At 47.8% G+C, this 18,318-nt stretch overlaps 1 long non-coding RNA gene across 2 annotated transcripts in view; it reads right to left on the minus strand.

Moving 5' to 3' along the window:
- The window catches only part of LOC112549476, a 21,012-nt gene that overhangs the window by 1,507 nt on the left and 1,187 nt on the right, over positions 1-18,318 (minus strand). Inside the window, exons 2-3 of one of the 2 annotated variants that reach the window (XR_003092897.1) lie at positions 14,648-14,749; positions 10,622-14,285 (exon numbers count right to left, since the gene is read on the minus strand). This is a non-coding gene — a long non-coding RNA (uncharacterized LOC112549476). Of the gene's footprint in view, positions 1-10,621; positions 14,286-14,647; positions 14,750-18,318 lie in introns of those variants that run through there. The other variant, XR_003092898.1, reaches the window with a different exon arrangement.

The following is an 18,318-nucleotide window of genomic DNA, read 5'->3' on the forward strand; positions in this document are numbered from 1 at the left end:
GCGGGGACCCTGCGCAGGGGGTTTCCAGAGCAGCGACCATGCAGCTGGGAGAGCGCAGGGACAGCCTCTGCTGCCCCTTGGCCCCGGGTGCCAGGGTCCAGAGCCCAGGCAAAGGGCAGCGGGGAGGTGGCGGCATGGTCAGACGGGTCGGACGCCTGCCTGGAGCCCTCTGGGCTGCAGGAGGCAGGCAAAGACCAGTCCGGCCATCCAGGGCTGTGTCTCGAGCGTGCGCCCCTCTGGCACTCTGCACCCAGCAGCAGCACCACAGCTCCCCAAAGCGTGGCTCTGCTTCGGGGCAGACCCGGACACAGGCATGGGCGAACCGGGCCCAGACAGAAAAGGGGCCCAAAAATGAAAAAAAATAAAATTGCAATTGCAAAAAAAAAGTTTCAGTATTGTGCATATACAGGACTGGCAGTGCTATCAATTGAGAACGAAGTATTTAAAGACATCGATACCACTGATGTGATAAAGACTGCCATTCTTGGGGGTCCTTAAGAGAAGGCTGGATAGGCAGATGCCCCCAGCGCTCTTTCCTGCCTCCGCAGGGGGTCGACTCGATCTGTTGAGGTCCAGTCTGACCCTAGCATCCATGAATCTATGACTTTTCTGATTATTATTCTCATGATCTCTGGCAGAGAGGGGCCTGATAGTAAAGGTGTGCCTGGGGCTGCCAGGAGTCTAGGTACGGCAATGCTCAGGGGGAAAGGCCACACTGGTGGCAGAGGGGCACAAGCTAGATGGGGGAGGGGAGCGAGTCCTCCTGACTGATCACAGGTGTAGGTTGTAGCCGTATTGGTATAAGGACATAAGCAGACAGGGCTATTTGCATCCGTACTGGCCTCTGATGGCTTTACCACTCCATCCAGGAAGAGCACAAGCCATCTGAAGACACTTTCTTAGCCCGACAAAGGGTATTTGCACCTGAAAGCTTGCAAAGAAGAATTTTTTCAGCTATTTGAGCTGGTCTTATAAAAGATAGCAGATTTACCCAAAGAACCTTGTCCTCCTGAGTGAGGCTGAAGTAGGGCCTATGTTGAAGTAAGGCTGGAGAAAGGTCTGTGGTCTGGGTCTGTCTGTGTTTCACGGATGTTGGTATAAAAACTCAGTCACTGCCCATTAGCCCAACCTCAAGTGTTGATGAACTGAGCAGCAGTGTTACACCTTGGAGACATTCCTGATCCGCCCCAATACCTGTCCCGGTACCAAGTCCCTCTGTTCTTCCGCCTTTTGGGTGTCTCTTGAGCCATCAAAAATAGGAGGGTGCCCTGTCCTACAGCAGTTCAGTTAATACGGAGTATGCACCCAGTATATTGTTGCCAGCGGTTGTTTGAAATACCCATGGCAGGTGACTTAGCTGTCTTTTTACTGAATTGCTGTGCACGTTTAGTTGCGTTTCTATGATGATAATGAATGCATTTCCCCTGCTGACCTTTTATGCCCATGATTCTCAACAAGGGTACCCTGAGGTCTTCTGGAGGGTGCCCCAGGAAATGTGAGGAGATAAGGGAGGTGTGAGGAGATAAGCAGATTAGGGCAGACTCAGGCTTTCCCTGCTTGGTGTCTCCTCGGCCCCTACTGCCTAGCACCTCTGCAAGGAGGTAAGCCCTGCAGTAAATAAATCAGCTCGTGAAATAGGGCTCAATTCGCAGCAGTTATGGAGGGTGCCTCGACCCTCGAGTCTAAAAGGGTTGAGAACCACTGTTCTACCTACGCCGGTCCTGCTTCAGTTATGTTCCCATGGTGCCTATATGCCAAGGGTCTCCTGGTGCTTTGTAGGCTCTTATTAGCATTTCTCCCTTGTTTCAGCTTGTTTGTGGCCTTGGTTGCAGATTTCCACTGTCCCTGGACAGCGTGTTTCCCATGTCAGGCAGGATTGTTATTGAGGTCTTCTCAATGGGCATCACTCCAGGGTCGTGACATGAGTCTGCTCTGCGAGGTGAGACAGTGACCCTCGCGGCTGGGGAAAAGACTTGATTTTTGTGGTTGACTAGTTACAGGGACCCCCCCCCCCCCCCATTTCTCCCACTGTTGCCACAGCATGTGGGGAAAAGGGTATACTTGGGAGCGGGCAGGGAGATTGCTTTTTAGGAGCCTCTGTCTTCCAGGCTGGTCTGCTTGCCTCTGAAAGGCAGTGGAAAATTGTTGAATGCTGATTGTTTGGGCAGGGTCAGCATTAAATCCAAACCAGCAACACAGCTCCTTGGGACCCTGTGCATAACAGATGTGCAGCTCACAGGCCCAGCCTAGTCTGCCTTTCTGACATTAAGACTACAGGAGCAGGCAGCTTTCTGACAGCTGGAGCCCTGGCTATTGCTAGGGGCTTCTCAAACTTCAAGTCCAGCCCTGATCCAAGACCCCAGCTATACCGCTGGTCCAGTAAAAGATATTACCCAGAATATCCTTGCCCCTCTCATACTTCTTGGACCATCATGGCTACAACAACATCACTCCAACACTACTGCAGTGGATTAGCCATTCTGGACAGCTGGGAGCTGGAGAGCAACTATCTCCCCAACCCAAAACAATGCATAGAAGACACCAAGTAGGCATCGCCTCTCAGTTGTTTAGCTGTGTTTCTTTTCTGTTGCTGCCTTCCTGTCAGCAGACCCACTAAAGTCCCTAGGGCTCCCAAACCCATGTATTTTTTATCTACTGCCTGCCTGAAGCAGTCCTAATGTGTCCCCAAAGGCTTTGTTCTGGGTTAACTACAAGGGGAGGGGGAGAAGCCCTCGAAGCCTTTTGGGGTGAAGCTAGACTGTTGCTGGCAGGCAAGCCAAACAGGAGATCCACACCCAAAGGGGACTGGGGATTGTATTTGGAAGTGGAGGGACTGCAGATGTAGGTGAAAGGGCCACAGAAATGCTAAGGAGGAAGAGGTGGTTAACAGCAGTCAGAAAGCTGCTAATTATCCCACGCTCTGGCTTGTTCTCAAGAGAGTTGGGCAACATTTCCTTTTGATCATCCTGCATTTCATCTTGTAATTGGATGGGGGTTCCAGATGTTGCAGCAGATGTTTCTGGGGCAGCTTGTGGAGCAGGAGTTCATCCTGGAACAGGAGTCCTGAAGGAGCTTTCTTTCAGAGACTAGAAGGGACTTTGGGGAACTGTTCCCCGCTCCTAAGCCACAGGCGTCTCCTTCGTGTCACGCCTGTTCCTCGCAATGCAATTCTAAATGTACTTTTCCCACCCAAGCGGCATGGAGACCAGAGCTGGATGTGCATTTCCTTCCCATTTAGAAGTGAATTCACCTAGACCAATTGGTGCCTCCTTGTCTTGGTTCCCTGGGACTGTTCCAGCAAACAAGTTAACAGGTAGGACTATCTGCGGAAGCAGCAAGTCAGAAGAGAAGCTCAAGAAGTGTTCGTGGAAGAGGAACCTGGAGCTGGTAATTGGAAGTACTACACCAGAAACCTGATTCTACAAGTGAAGCCTGTCAAGGAAACAGCAACGCATCATGAGCCCCTTGCATCCCTTCACAGTGGGACTGCAGCCTTCTTGCAGTGATCTGCTTGCCAATGAGCTACAGAGCAAGACATTAATAGAAACGAGTTGGGCAAGTCCCACTTCCTGTCCACTCCATCTGGAGGCAAACCACACTCCCCAAATGTCTGACTGCACACCAGAAGTCACTTGGCTTTCTGGGTTTTTTTAGCCTTCCCCCGAGAAATTTCCTCTGTGATTATAGAGAAAGGAAGGGCAGAGTGATGTGACATAAGAGTGGAGGCTTATCTGTATGCAATAGTTCACTAGCATTAATTTCCCCTAATAAGACCAGTATAATTTCCACTCTTCTTCCAGATAATACACCTAATAAAACGAGTATAATTTCCATTCTTAATCCAATACCTTTGGCCAGTTTATCTCACTTCAGAAGTGAAATAAGCTAGGTGCTCTCCTTTTGGGATGCAAGTGTCCACACCAAGAATTATGCTGGTATAACCGTTGCAGCATAATTATACCAGTAAAGTTATGTAGGTATATTTTCCCGTGCAGACAAACCCTGACTCCCGGGGCATCCCCAAGGGATGTCATAAAAGAAGGCATCATTATCATGAACGGGCAAAGAGTGAAGGGGATAGTTTGCTAAGGAAATCCAGGTTTCTTTGTCCTCCTTGATGGTTCACAGTCTGGAAGGAGAGGACAGCACCTGGATATCATGGTGATGGGCACTGTAGAGATGCCTAGATTAGATAGGTACATGCATCCACAAATCACTACAAGAATCCCTGCTCCCTGAGGGCCCCCGCCACAAATTAAAACATCCAGTCACTCTTGCATTGCAGTGCCTCTGACTCTCAAACGAAGAAAAAGCTGCATTCATCCTGGCACGCATACACTTGTCAGCTCTGCTTTAGTTCTGACCCTGAGCAGTGCACTGAGCTGTGCCCCTTTCAGGACCACTGATCCAGAGGAGACCTTGACATGCAGTCCCTGCATCTTCTGGAGGATGCACTGAACAAGAGCAGCGAGGGGAGGGAATGTCTGAGTCTCCAGGATAAGATTTTGTTTCTTTTCCCATGGTGGGCATTGAAGAAGCACCGTGATGAATGCCAAAAAAACAGGCATGAGCATCCCAAGTACAGGGGAACCGATAATAAAGCTGTCATTCCCAAGGATGAGAGAGGGCTCTGCCCCCAAGTCTTCACCTGAACACCCCAAAATGTAGGGGCCTGTGGGGTCATATCCAAAGTGGAACTGGACCTGGATTTTGTGCTGGGCCGGACCTTGCAAGCCACATGTGCCCTGTGTTTTGGAGCATGAGCTCACCTCTCCTAGGACCATGACAGCTAAACCCAGGGAAACTCCCACTTTGGATGGTGGAGGGGTTGCCAAAGGCAGTGCAGTACTAGTCTCCCAAAGCTGTGGCCATTCGTTTTGCATGTTGGTAGTGGAGGCTTATGGGTTTTTTTAAACGTGTGTTTGTTTTAGTGGGTTTTCTGGCCTTTGAGAGCTGTTATGGGGACTCTACCTGGCATCCCACCATCTAAACACATGGGCAGCTTGCCCCAGGGCTCAGAGCTTGGGGGAGCTGGGGAAGGTGGGGGGAATCCAAAATGACACAGAAATATTCTCTTCCCCTGCAGTAAGAGTGAAAGTGAGACAGCCCTACTTGTTCATCCTTCAGTCCTTAGCTCAGGTCAACCCTTCCTCCCCCCTCGCCTTTGGCGAGAGTCTGGCCTGAGTAAAGACTCCAGGAGCCATCAGTCTGCAGCGAGCATCTTATCAGCTATCGGATTAAACATTGAAAAAATTCCAGCCAGAGCAGCAGCCCCATTTGTTCTGAGCTGTATCATTTTGCCTGGCAGGCAGGTGCCTAGCGCTGAAGGCAGGGTGAACTTCATTGTCCTGGGACAACATTATTTGTGTATTACCTGCGCTGGCACAAGCGTGCTACCGTGTTGTCTAAATGTGACCTGAGTGGGTTAAAACCAGAATCCTCTTTTCCTTCACCCTGATGCTGGTGTTTCAGGGTTTGTTTTTTTTTTTCCAGAGCTGCAGATAATGTTATTACAAATACAAGGCACTGCTAGTTCAAGCCATTGCTTTTATGTAACAACGAAGTCCCCAGCAAAGGGGGGATTTAAAGGCAATATGTATGTTTCCTGCCAGGAGTGAGAAGGGAACCACACAGACTTTCTCCTAATCGCCTGTGTGACAGATAGAAGCCCATTCTGGATTTAGCCGCCCAGGAGGGGGATAAAGCTGGGAGGCTGGTGTGTTAGCTGGAGGATTTTTCAGAATTTCTTTCGGGGGGGAGGGGGAATCCTATACAATGATGATGATAATGATGGGCTCATTAAGCAGCCCCCTTTCCCTGGCTCTCATTTGGCAAATAGAAATACGGACCTGGAAAGAAGCAACCTGTCCAGTGAGGGACGCAATGCCATGGCCCTGCACGAATGAGCTCTCCCGCTGCGGACTCGAACAGCACCATCTCCTGCCTTAGGTACCATTATGTATGTCAAAGGGCCTACGTGAAAAAAAGCAGGGATGCTTCTGCTGTGGGATCTGTGCACAGGGCATGAGTCACAGATGCTCCTTGCCCCCAAGCTCTTAGGGGGGAGGAACAGTGAATGGTGAACCTGTGACTTCATGCAAGGGTAGGTGCTATGGAGATGTAGAGCAGCGTGGAAGGAGGATTTGGTCCTGCCACCTAATCCAGCAGAACCCCTATAAGCCCGATCTCATGACCTAGGCTGTGCACAGCTTCCAGGATTTACTTGGTGGGTTAATGTCAGCAGAGTGACCCTCGGTCTATAATGAGGTAGAACGGATGTCCCGGATTATTTTAATGTATTTCAGCGCGCAAACTGTAAAATTTGTTTAGAACGAAGTATAGCTCTGCATGTGTGCACCTTTGTGGACTGCATATGTATGTATGTGCCTGTATATAGACAGTGTTGCACACATATGCACAGTACAAATGACTTCTGCTGGTAACTGCAACAGGTTCTTGTTGGTCTAGAGATTAGTCAAATGTGGGACTTGATTTCCATATTCACTCACTGAGCACTGGGAGGGACTTTGCCGTTCTAATGAAAATACGGAGTTTATTGGAACAAGACGAATTCACCCAATGAAATGCAGTGGGGTGTCACTAGCTCTCCCCTCCCAGGCATTAATAATTGGGGGAGGGGGAGTGGGGAATCCTACAGTCAGTAATTTATGTAGGCATAAAGATTTTTTTTTTGCAAGCAATAACTCTTTGGAAATTAAGGCTAATTAAAAGCAATACCCTACCTATAAATGCGTTTGGTTACTTTGTCAAGCCAATTTTATATCTGCCTCCTATAATGTTCCCATCTGCATCCTAATCAGCATTTTGTTGTAATGGGCTTTGTTACTGTGGTACAGAGACAGACACTGTAGCAAAGCCTAAGACAAGCAAATAGGTGGATGGCTAGATAAATCAGATGGGTCTGAGTGGCTTCTGGGCATTTAACTTGGGGTTGACTCTCTATTTTAGGGTCAGTGAGGCTTTGACCTTTATGATGCTGTATATGATTCAAGGCAGTGCTGCTGAATGCAAGACACACGTGAGAAAAAACATTCATTTTATCTCTTTTGCTCCATTGCTGCTTGAAAAGTCTCTCTGGGTGACTTTTTTTCCCTCTCTCCATAGATAGGCTCAAACTTATTCCTAAATTTTCCGTGGGTGGTGAGAGAAGGAATGTGTGATGGAACCTAGCGAGCAGGAGCTCTTTGCCCCGTCAGCTGTTGGCACATCTGTTAGTCTGCTGAGGAATGGGATAGAGGCCACCATATGGCTGAAATGCTAGCGACTGAAATTCTGATGACTGCTCCCACAAAGCTGGGCTTGTATTTCAGCAGGGTGTATCTCACAAGCCAATATATAAATAGCGTGGGCTTGATATTTTAGCTCTTTCAGTCTCTGCTAGTGGACAAAAAACAGGAAACCTGCTCTCTTATTTATAGGGTATGTGCACCTTGTTACGGATATCTTTAACAGTCGGTGACCCACGGTGCCAGCCTGTAGCTGCTATACCATGTGTTGGTCACCATGCTATTGTAACTATTTTCATCTTATCCGTAGCTGTTAATAACTCTCTAGATAATGGACTAGGGGGATAGCCTGTGTGAACAGCACAATTTTCAAACTGTATTATCTTGAAACTGCCTTTTAAACTTGGTCAAAGTTAGCAATGCCATTCTAAGGTTTCAGTTAGGGAAATGTGTGTGCAGTGTTACAGGCGTGTGCGTGAATATAGTGTTAGTGCTTGCCTGAATACCCTGTGCATGTGTGTACGTGCAGCAAGTGCATATGGTTTGCGTGGTGTCTGGGTGTGGATTAGAGCTGGCTGTTGCAAATAAGATATGTGACAAACAAAGTCCCTTGCTCCTGCTGTGAACAGATTAGTTATTTGTAAGTATTTGCCAAACAGTTTGGATGAGCAATTTTAAGCATCAGGCATCAACATTAGTCGCAAACCGCTCCGACATTTCACCATTTGCCAATCGCAGTGTGTGATTGCTCAGTCACTTATTTTTGCTCCCTGATTGAATGACTGAACTCGAGAAAACCAGGGAATTGTGACTGACAGCTAGTGAATGGCAAATACTCATGTTTGCCTATCAGTTCCCTAGTTCAGACGCACGTCGGTATTCCTAGGATAAACAGTCATTCCCCAAACATTCCCAGAGAGCTTTTAAAGGAGGCACGAACATGATTGAACAAAAGTGCCATGGAAATATTGAGAACTTTTACACTGTTTATTGGCTCTATCGCTCCCTAAGTGTGTGTGTGTGTGTGTGTGTGTGTGTACACATGTGTATGCAGGTGCCAATAAGTGTCTTGTGGTTCAACTTATTTATGGTTTGTTGGGCACGCAGTGTGCATGCACCCAGCATCCATGTGAGGATAGGCCCTAGCGCGTGTGTACGGCACGGCATGTGCAAGAGGAAATGTTGACCTGTCCACCTGTGAGTAGTTAGAAGACAGTGAGTAAGAGGTCACAGGGAGCAGATGCGCTAGGAGTTGGGTTTCACCAGTTGCCCTGCAATACTGGATGTGAGGAGTATTTTTTATGGATTTTCAGGAGAATGGTTCAGTGGCAGGGTAGCTTTTAATGTGAGCCGTGGCTTATGTAACCTCTAGGAGACAGAGGGAGAGAAAAGAAAGCGAACAGCTCCCTGCGAATGTGATATCTCTGCCAAGAACAAACCAGCTGTAGCTTAGGGGGGCCTTGTCAAAAGTGAGAAGCCACAGAGAAGCTTTGACAGTCTGTGACAGAAAGCGCATGTGGACACAGACAATGTTTGAACTGTAGTCATCTAACAAGGGAGGCCACTGACAAAGCATTTCTTTGGCAGTAAAACCCCTAATACAATCCCTCTATAAAATGTTCGAGATTTACAGTCTTGGGACACAAAGTCTCATTATTTTTGTAGGGGGGCTGGGTGGAAGGGGAAGGGGCGGGTGGCTGGGTTGGTGTGGAGCCGGGATGCTGACAGCTTCTTAAACCATTAGGGCTGAATTTCCCCAGAGTTTTCCATCACTGTTAACTGACATGAGTAGGGATGATTGTTCTTAGGAACTGGCAATTTGATAAGTGATTTTCTTTCAAAGACACCCTATTCCTGGCGTGATATGATGAGAGGTCTTACAGTATCCAGACCCCTGTCTGCTACCCCTCGCCAGCTTTCCTCATCTTCTGGATATCTTTCATCCACTCCAGCCGTTTGAATGCGCTGTCCTCATTGGGGGCAGCAATGGCTAGCCAGCCTTGGAAAAGCGGGTAGTGAAGTGGGTTCAGAGAAATCCTCCTTCTCCTCTTCCTCGTGGACGTCATGGGGAAAATGAACATCCTGGGGCCACAGCACAGAGTGTAGGGCTCTCCTCTTCTTCTCTTATCCCAAGTATTTAACTTTTCAGGAAGTCGTGGTCCCAAGCTGCCAGGCTTGGTCCAGTCTAAGCCCTTCCTACTCCAAGGGTGTGTCTATTTTGCAGTCAGAGGTGTGCTTGCAGCATAGGATGACCCGTTGAGCTTGCTGCAATACAGCTAGCTCGGGTATTGATAGCAGCGAAGCTGTGGCAACACAGACTTGGGCACAGCCCGTCGGAGACTCTGGGGAAGTGTGGCAGCTAAACCACAGTGACAGGTGAACATGCTGACAGAACATGAGAAGCAGCAGCAGCTAACCCAACCTGAAGGCCCTGGCGCACCTACTTGTACTCAAGCTAGCCTGGCCAAAGCTAACTGGATCTATCTGTGCAACACGTGCTGCAGTCACACTTCTAGTTGCAGAACAGACTTGCCTTAAGAATGAAGAGTCAACCTCTGGGCCTCCCCTACTCTCCTAGGATCTGAGAGCACTTTGCAGATGTGGTGAGTTGTGCCTTGTAAAACCCATGTGAGGTAGGGAAATACCATCCTCATTTACAGGAAAAGGAAGCTGAGGGCCTGGGGCGGCTATGTGGCTGGCTGCCGGTCATAGGCAGAGGAGGCTCTGGGAACAGGTACTTGAGTAACACGGGTAAACTGAGCGTGAAAGACTGATGCTCTCATCTCAATTGCCAGGCACCTCTCAAAAGAAAGGGGCTAGTGAGGCACATACACATTAGTACGTGTACATATGCATTCGTGCAGGGGTACATATGCATGCACAGTTGCACACAGCATATGCCCATCCACATGTACCTACTGCTCAGTGATCAGCAGTGAGAGAGACTAAAACAAATGTTTTTATTTCCAGCCTTTTCTCTCTGCCTGCCTCAGTGCTCTAGCCACCAAAAGCCAGTCATTGACCCCCTGTTGTATCAATTTAGCATTTCAGTCTAAGAGCTATTAGAAATTAAAAAAGCAAAAGGCTGGAGGGGATGGGTGGGGAGGAGTAGAGGGAATCAGCAAGTCGAACAACAGAAATGTTGGTGCTTAAAGAAGTGTGTTCAGGACAGTGTCAGTCTGAAAAGCAAGTGAAACCCCACGTTAGCTTGCTACAGCAACCCATCTCTCACCTGTGCATGTACTACACTTAACGTGAACTAAGGGAAAGACCAGGAGAGCCGCCTTTCTTTGCTCAGACTGTTGTGATTAGGAGAGGAAACATTTCAGTATCTGTTTACCTGTTTTTTTAAAATGCCTTTTATTTCACTGTGTTTTCATTACTCTTTCCTCACCTCTTACCCAAGCTTTGTTTGATTAAAACTCTTCATCTCCATGTGGTCATGGCAACAGGTTTACTCGAATGGATCTCTTTTTCTGGGAAAGTAAGATTTAAAAGAAAAGAAAAACAAACCAACATAAAACTGGCTTGTCTGTGGGGTCGGCCCAGCCCTTGGGCCTCATTTTGGCAGGTAGGAGTGAGCATCTGCACATCCGTGTGGCTTTGCAGGTGTGTGCGAGTACAGGTGTGCGTAGCTGCCTGCATGGGTATCTTCGCACATGCCTGTATGGGTAGGTGTGATGGTGATGTACGTGTACTGCAGGTAGGGGGACAGTGTTTTCAGAAGTATGGCTGTGGTCTTGTTTAGGAGTATGTTGACCCTGCAGGGGAAGGTGTGATTTGTAGCAAATGTCTGTCCCGGTATTAATGCAGCCAGCTCAGGGACCAGCAGCACAGATACGATGACTCTGGCTTCTGCATGGGTAGTACCAGCCTGCCTACACGCCCCGGTGCCTATTTAGCTTGCTCTGGAGTCCCTGCTGCCATGGTTTTGCTGCTTCTTGATATCTGTGCTCATTAGGTTAAAGTTAGCTCACAGATGTCTACACCTGTTGCAAACCAAATGCAGTGCAGACATAGCTTAAATTAGGGACTGATCCACACGCACAGTTTTTGTATTGCTACATAACTGCATTGGTTTAGCAATTGCTCTAATTAAAGCAGTACTACCCCTAAGGTGTATTAGCTTGAAGGTGCCTTATGCCACTGTAGCTTACCCCATAGCTCTTGGTACCACTTTAACTCAGTCAATATCTAAAAGTCGAGAGTTAGAGCAGTACAAAAACTATGCACAAAACTGGGATTTAAAATTGTGTTGTTACAACATGTTAGCTCCAGATAACACATTTGAAAAATCCAGTGTAGACCAAGTAGTGAGTCCTTTAACATTTGCAAACCTGTCAACTGGACCAGTTTAGGGCCTGGTAAAAGCCATATGCCATGTCTGCACTGGTAATTACAGTGTTTTAGCCAACAAAATGCTTTTTACCCTCATCTGGACAAGGTGCTATGCATTTGGCAATAAGCGTGCTAGTTAACACACACTTTTTATATCTATACAGGACTGGTCTGTGTGTGTGTGTGTGTGTGTATGTGAAGGAGGATGTGAGGGCTTGGCCTTTTATAGTTTTAATCTGATGTTGGGACAGGGTAACTGATGTTATCTTCTTATTGACATTCACTCTGTTTTGGTTGGCTTGACCCAGCAATAGCTTCCAGCTGTATGTAGGTGCTTGTGCATCAAGTTTTCTGGAGTATCCTGTTGTTACTAAGATATTAGAGCTGGAGGAAGGGAAAGTGCAGTAACACAGAGTGACCTACAAGTGCTGGGACACAATTGAGCTGCAGATTAACACACCGTGACTGTAACTGCCACAGTCTTTTGACACAATGTGTTTTTCTCAGTAATGGAGCAGATTAGAGCAGTACAAACTAAGCATTTAAAGAAAAAAAAGGGAGAAAACACGCAGGCTTTTCTGTACAACCGTTTTGATATCCCAGATCCCGTACTACGGTTGCAAAGATAGCAATAAACAATATCAGATAAGGACTGGAGGGCCACTGGCAAGGGAGAAAAGATGCCTTTTTAGATGGGATGTGAGAAAAGGTTGAGAGAACTGCAGGGAGTTTGGCAGATGGTTGAACTACAAAGGAGAAGGCACTTGCAGTAATAGTGAAGGGTCAGAGAGGATGACTGACAGTATCCGATTCAATGAAGGTCTGCTTATTTCACTGGCCTCTCTTAGAAATGCCTTTTTTACATCCAGCTTGCATCCCTTATAATGCAGCCAAATTTCTTGCTCTCAGAAACCAAAGCTTTGCAAATCATTTGAATCAATTGGAAATAAATGTCACTTGGTAGCATTTCTCATGCTACCTGTTACAAAAGCTGGGGCTCTTCTCTCCCTTCTATTGAAGTCAGTGAAGATTTTCCCCATTGATTTCAATGGAAGAAGGATCTTGCTCTTCGATATTAATCCCTTTTTGGAGTAATTTTGGGTCTGGTTCTGGATCTGGTTGCAGCTCCACCCCGGTGGCCTGATCCTTAATTTAATGGCCTCTGGCAGGTTTGTCCACCCGTCACACATCATGAAGGAACGTTCCCTATTGGTACCTTTGCCGTGTTGTACTTGTGGGATTCCTGACATGCGGCTTACATATTGGCAAGCCCAGTTCTCAAGGAGGGTATACTTAGCAATGACAAGCTAAACTATTCAGAGATTGAGCGAGGAGGGGGAAACATGCCCTGTATTAGGAGTTATTCAGTATTAGAGTGAAGAAGCAGTTTGTTTAGAAATAATATCCTAGGCTTTGAGGTCAGTCTTTGTCCCAGTCTCCCTCACCTCATCGTCCAAGAAGTGGGAATACCTAACTCTTTGGCTTAGTTTCCTAGCTGAATGTTGACTCTCCTACTGAGCTTAGTCTCAAAGGTACTACTACCCTGCTCTGCCTTCTGAGTGACTTTGCAGGGAGGTAAACTTGGAGGAGTTGTGTGAACACAGCGTGATAGGGAGAGAGAGCTCTGTATGCCACACATGCCATACCTGGCTCTTCATGAGGGAGCAAGCAGATTCCCCATGGGAGCGAAGCTTGCATTAAGCAGGGGTGTTTGTGGTGTGCTGGCTCTGGTGGGACTTGATATCAGCACGACCCTGTTCCAGGGAAGGAGAGAGTCTTATTGTATGCACCAGTGTTTCTTTTCTCATTCCAATATATTGATGCAAAAGATTGGCCAGTCCATCCATTGGATTAAAAAGGGCAAAACCCAGCATTTCTCAGTGGAGTGGTTTTTAAACAGCAAAACCCATCTCAGTGTGTCTACCCCTCCCCTAGAAGTCCCACCTGTACCTGGCTGCTGTTGCTTTTGCTGCTAGGCTGTCAAAATATCTCCCATAATGAAGCAGTCTGGCCTGAGGCTAGTATTACCTCCAATACCGATCCCACCGCGCGTGACTCTGGCATGCTGCAGTGAACATAGTGTCACGTGGCATGGCTACACCTGGCATGGAACAAAAGATAAAAAGCGCAGTGTGTCTTGGCTATTATACACCCTTGACGTCCTCTGGGGCTGCAGAAGGACGGTGGAGGTGGCAGAGGCTCGATTGGCTCGGGAAGTAGTGTCGCAGCTGTTTGACTGGTCTTGCTCCTGCCGTCCAGTAAACTCAGGGCAATTCAATAGCATGTTTCAGGGGCAAGCCTATTGCTTCCTATAGCTGGTGTGATACTGTCAACGTAATTCTTTTGAGGGGAGGCAGGGAGAGGAATGAGGGTGAAAGAGTATTGAGTCATGTCCCCAGGATAGTTATAATGCTTTGCCTTTCTCCAGCATCTCCCATCCAAGGGCTTCAGAGTACTTTGCAGCCATGAGTGATCACAGCTCCCCTAGGGGAAGCAGTGTGCTCCAATGAGTAGGTATCCGGGGACCGTTCCCAGCTCTCCTCCTGGCCTAATCAATATATTCAGGCAGGTCTCACACCTTTCTGTGTGTCTGTTACCTCTCCCACCCTCTGGCTATCCTGCCTATATAGGGTCAGGAAGTGTTTGTACAGCATTGTGCACAGCAGAGCTCTGATCTCAGCTGGAGACTCTTCAGCATGACTGTAATACAAGAACAGAGATAAGTAGTTAGCGGTGTTAGTCTGATGTCCAGTGGAAGGCAGGGTAGATTTGTATCTTATAGACAAACCAAAGTATATGTACATATATATATAGCACATGCATCTGATGAAGTGAGCCTTGGCTCATGAAAGTTTGTGCTATATCTATACCTATATCTATATCTACTTTGGTTCATTTACTGGGTACAAATCTACCCTTGCTTTCACTGTTATACAAGAAATGATAGTAAATAAAAAGAAAGAATCCTTGTCATTTTGGAGAAAACTGAAGCCTGACAAGCGTGTAAGTAATTAGCCAAGGTCACAGCTGGAGTCAGTTGCAGAGTAAGGAATAGGTCTCACATCTCTTAGCTTCCAGGTGCATGCTTTAAGTACGAGGCCATTTCTTCTCGTAACTTGGTTTCCAGAGCAGCAGATACTTTGCACTTTTCTGGTACTGTTGAGCTGAAAAAAAAAGAAAGGATCCAGAGTTTGATTCTACCCTTAGTGACACACGCCAGTGTGTAGGGACCTTGGAAGCAGAAAATCATTGTTTATTAATGTTATTAATACAGCAGAGCTTTGGAGCCTTGGTCATGACCAGAAGCCCACTTGCTAGGTGTTGTACAAACAAAAAACAAAATTACAGTCCTGGAGCCAAAGAGTGGGGATTGTAGTGGAACAAGGAACCCCCCAAGCCCTGCTCTCTTGCAGAACTGGAGTAGGTTTGTGCAGCCCCCAAAGGGGCACTAATTGCTGTAAAATGTGCACATGGGATGCACATTTTTCTGTAGCTTCTTGCAGCTGGGGTTCCTAAGGAGCCCTGGCCACAGTTGGAAGCTGACCTCACTCACTGGTACCTGGTGTGATCCCAATAGTGCAAACATTATGTGTCCTCCAGGGTTTGAATTGCACTTGGACTCTTGGGAGGGGTCTGCAAAAAAAATTGGGCTGCCCATCATGATGCCCTAATAAAATCAGGTTATGATTTTCAAATATTATAGGGGGGCTCTCATCTCTTATGGGGGGGCTGAGCCCCCTGAGCACCTTCATAATTTGAACCCTGGTGTCCTCCTCTGGGAGTGAATCCCCTCTTGGACCCTGCACCCTTGCACTGTGAGTCCCCAGACCAGCCAAGGCAAATCGTGACCCCGGACTTCCAACTATTTTCCAAGTCCTTAATTTGCCATTTGCAAATCACACCTTGTTCATATCTGCTTCTTTCTGCTGTCCTGCGTGTTTGAATTGACTTATATTTTCTGATCTGTTCACCCTGAGTGGTGAATCTCTTACACTAATCCCTGAGAGTAGTTGTACTGCTGAGGCCAGAGCTGAGCAACTGCAGGCTCCCTGCTGTTGAAGTCAGCCATCCAGACAGCGTTCTTGGGCTTTATTAGAACAGGGAGGGGGTTAGGAGCACTCAGTAGTAAATTTTGGTGCTTGTGAGAGTGAGACACTTATGGCATAAGCTAAAGTCTGTGCATATAGCACGCTTCCTCTGGTCTGCTAGCCTTGCTGGGTCCTTAGCATCTCAATTGTAGCCCTTATTCCCTCGCTCCTGGATTCCTATACAGCTTGGCCAGCGCATGACCATCATGACCTGTATCAGTGTCTGCTTTTCCAAGAATGAAACAAACACCCTTAAGTAGATACCAAGTAAATGTGGAGGCTAAAGCCAAGACTACCACATTCATTTCACATATGACTTACAGCTTATGACTAAGAGAAGATTTGAATTCAGGTTCTCCAGAGATGAACAGCAAGTGTACTGAGATGTACTGGGAAAACCCCTGAGCAAGCCAATTTTTTCTTTTTCTTTTTCTTTTTCTTACCACTCCTCATTTGAAGTGGGCTTTTTTGCAGCAGTTTGCTAGAGGCAGCCTGGATGGCAACAGAAGCTGCTGTAATTTAAGCGATTGGAGTCACACTCCAGAGCAGAACCTGGAAGCACCACAGGGGTGCTCAGTCCTTGAGGATGGTGGAGACCCTGCACTGCTCTCTTCTGACCCTCCTTGGAGGAATCACAGAGCTATGTCTCTGGACAGGGAATTGCTACCAAGCTGTCTTCATGTGCAGGTAAAGATGCCACAAGGGAGGGAGGGGAATAAAAATTAGAATCCCCATGACTCTAAGAGGAGACAAGACGGCATCACCACCTACCCTGGGGGAAAAAAACACCAATTTTGCTGGAGCCCGGTTGTCCAAATGAAAGTCTGCAGGGGTTTCAGTACTAACTGCAGTTCCAGACATGTGCCAAACATACCTGGCATGAAGGTGTTCTTGGAGGGCAAACGCAAGTGGCTCTACCACAGTCTTTGCATTCACAAATATGTGCCAGAATGCCACTTGTGCTGCTCTGTAGGAAAGGTCAACTTTTCCTAGTGCTTCTTCCAAGCTGACTGCCCCCAGCTTGTCCAAGTATAATAGGAACAGTCATTCCTCCTCATCCATTGACTGCAAGCAGAGGAAGTAAGATTGAAAAGGGAAGGGGGGAACAATGAGAGGCTAAAAGAGAAGGCTGAGGGGGCCTGCATCCTTGGTCAGAAGAAGAAGCAAGGCTCACTCCCAGAGGCTGCACCTCCAGGGAACAAGCCACCACATTAACCCGCTGAGTAGTCACAGTCACAGAAGAAGCCGGGACTCGGGCCTCCTGTGTGGCAATCCCAGTTCTACCCCGAGTCACAGTGGGCCAATTTCTGCCACCCTTCCTTTACGAGAAGTGTCTTATTCCACAATTAGTCCATTGACTATGGAGCCCCATGCACAAGCGTGGCCGTGCCCCGTGAGAGACGAGTTAGAAACTCCGTGGGGTGGAGCATGTAGAGCAAGACAGCAATTGTGTGAGTACTTGCTGTCAGGTGCAGGGAGGGGGTTTGTGTTCTGAATCTTGGCCACTTTACACCTCAGTTTCTCAGTCCACAAGCTGGGGCTAAGTGGCCCAGAGGCTTTGAGAGGTGCAGCGGGGCCTAATTCACCCACTTCCGGGAAGGGCTCCATGACCCTCCAGCAAAAGTTGCTGTGTCCGTGCAAAGGCAGATGCCTGTTCAGGTTGCCCTGTTAGCTCTGCCAGTGATTGATGGCCATAATAACAAAGGCACATCTCTCCGGCTATACAAGATGTCTGGTTTGCCACCCTGTCCTCTTCCGCCCATTGCAAAGCTATTTCAGGGCCCATGGAGAGAGAGAGAGACAGAATGTTTTTTGTTCCTAATGAACTGGGAGCTACCTCCCTTGTGAGACTTAGTGGTGTGTTTCACTAAAGTGTGGAAAATGGGATCCTTTTGGATTGGTTTCTTTTTGATGGGCTCCTTCCAGCCCCCCAGATCCATCCCCCCTGTCCAGCTGCCTGTTATGGTGCTCCTCAGGCACCCAGGGAGGGGGAACCTCCTGGTATAATAATAATAATAATAATAATGATAATTTAAAAAAGACACATCACCACAGTCAAGTAACTTAGTCATGGGTCATGCTTTTCAGTGGCTTTTTCTCAGAGACTCCAGGGTTGCATAAGAACTGGTGACATGACTCAGTTAAAGACGAAATGGAGATGAAGCCCCCTGTCCTTGGCACAGGGGAAGGAAAAGCCTAGCTTCCCTTTGCAGAATATGCATTTTCGTGGTGCACAGGTGAGCGCACAGTCTCCCACAAGAGAACAAGCGGGTGGTACAGCAGGTCTTGGCAAAGTGGTCTAGAGTGAAAGGACATGTGTGTGCATGTCTGTGTGTGTGTCTGTGTGTGCCATGTGTGTATGTGTGTGTCTGTGTGCATGTGTATGTTTGTGCTGTGTGTGTATGTGCTTGTGCGTGTGTGTGTGTGTGTATGTCTGGGTATGTGTATGTTTGTGCCTGTGCGTGTGTGTTTGTGTGCGTGCATACATTTCTTCCCTGACTTAGAGCGTCTTACCCAGTGAACGCCCCGCGGACCTCCTCTCCCCTCCCCGCTGCCCCCACCCAGCCCTCCCCATTCATTCATCCGGCTGCCTCTGGACTCCCCACGGTGGCACCAGCCCCTCGCAGAGCCGCCCCCGACAGCGG

This window comes from Alligator sinensis, unplaced genomic scaffold (assembly GCF_000455745.1).
Source record: "Alligator sinensis unplaced genomic scaffold, ASM45574v1 scaffold569_1, whole genome shotgun sequence".
NCBI classification, from domain to species: Eukaryota; Metazoa; Chordata; order Crocodylia; family Alligatoridae; genus Alligator; species Alligator sinensis.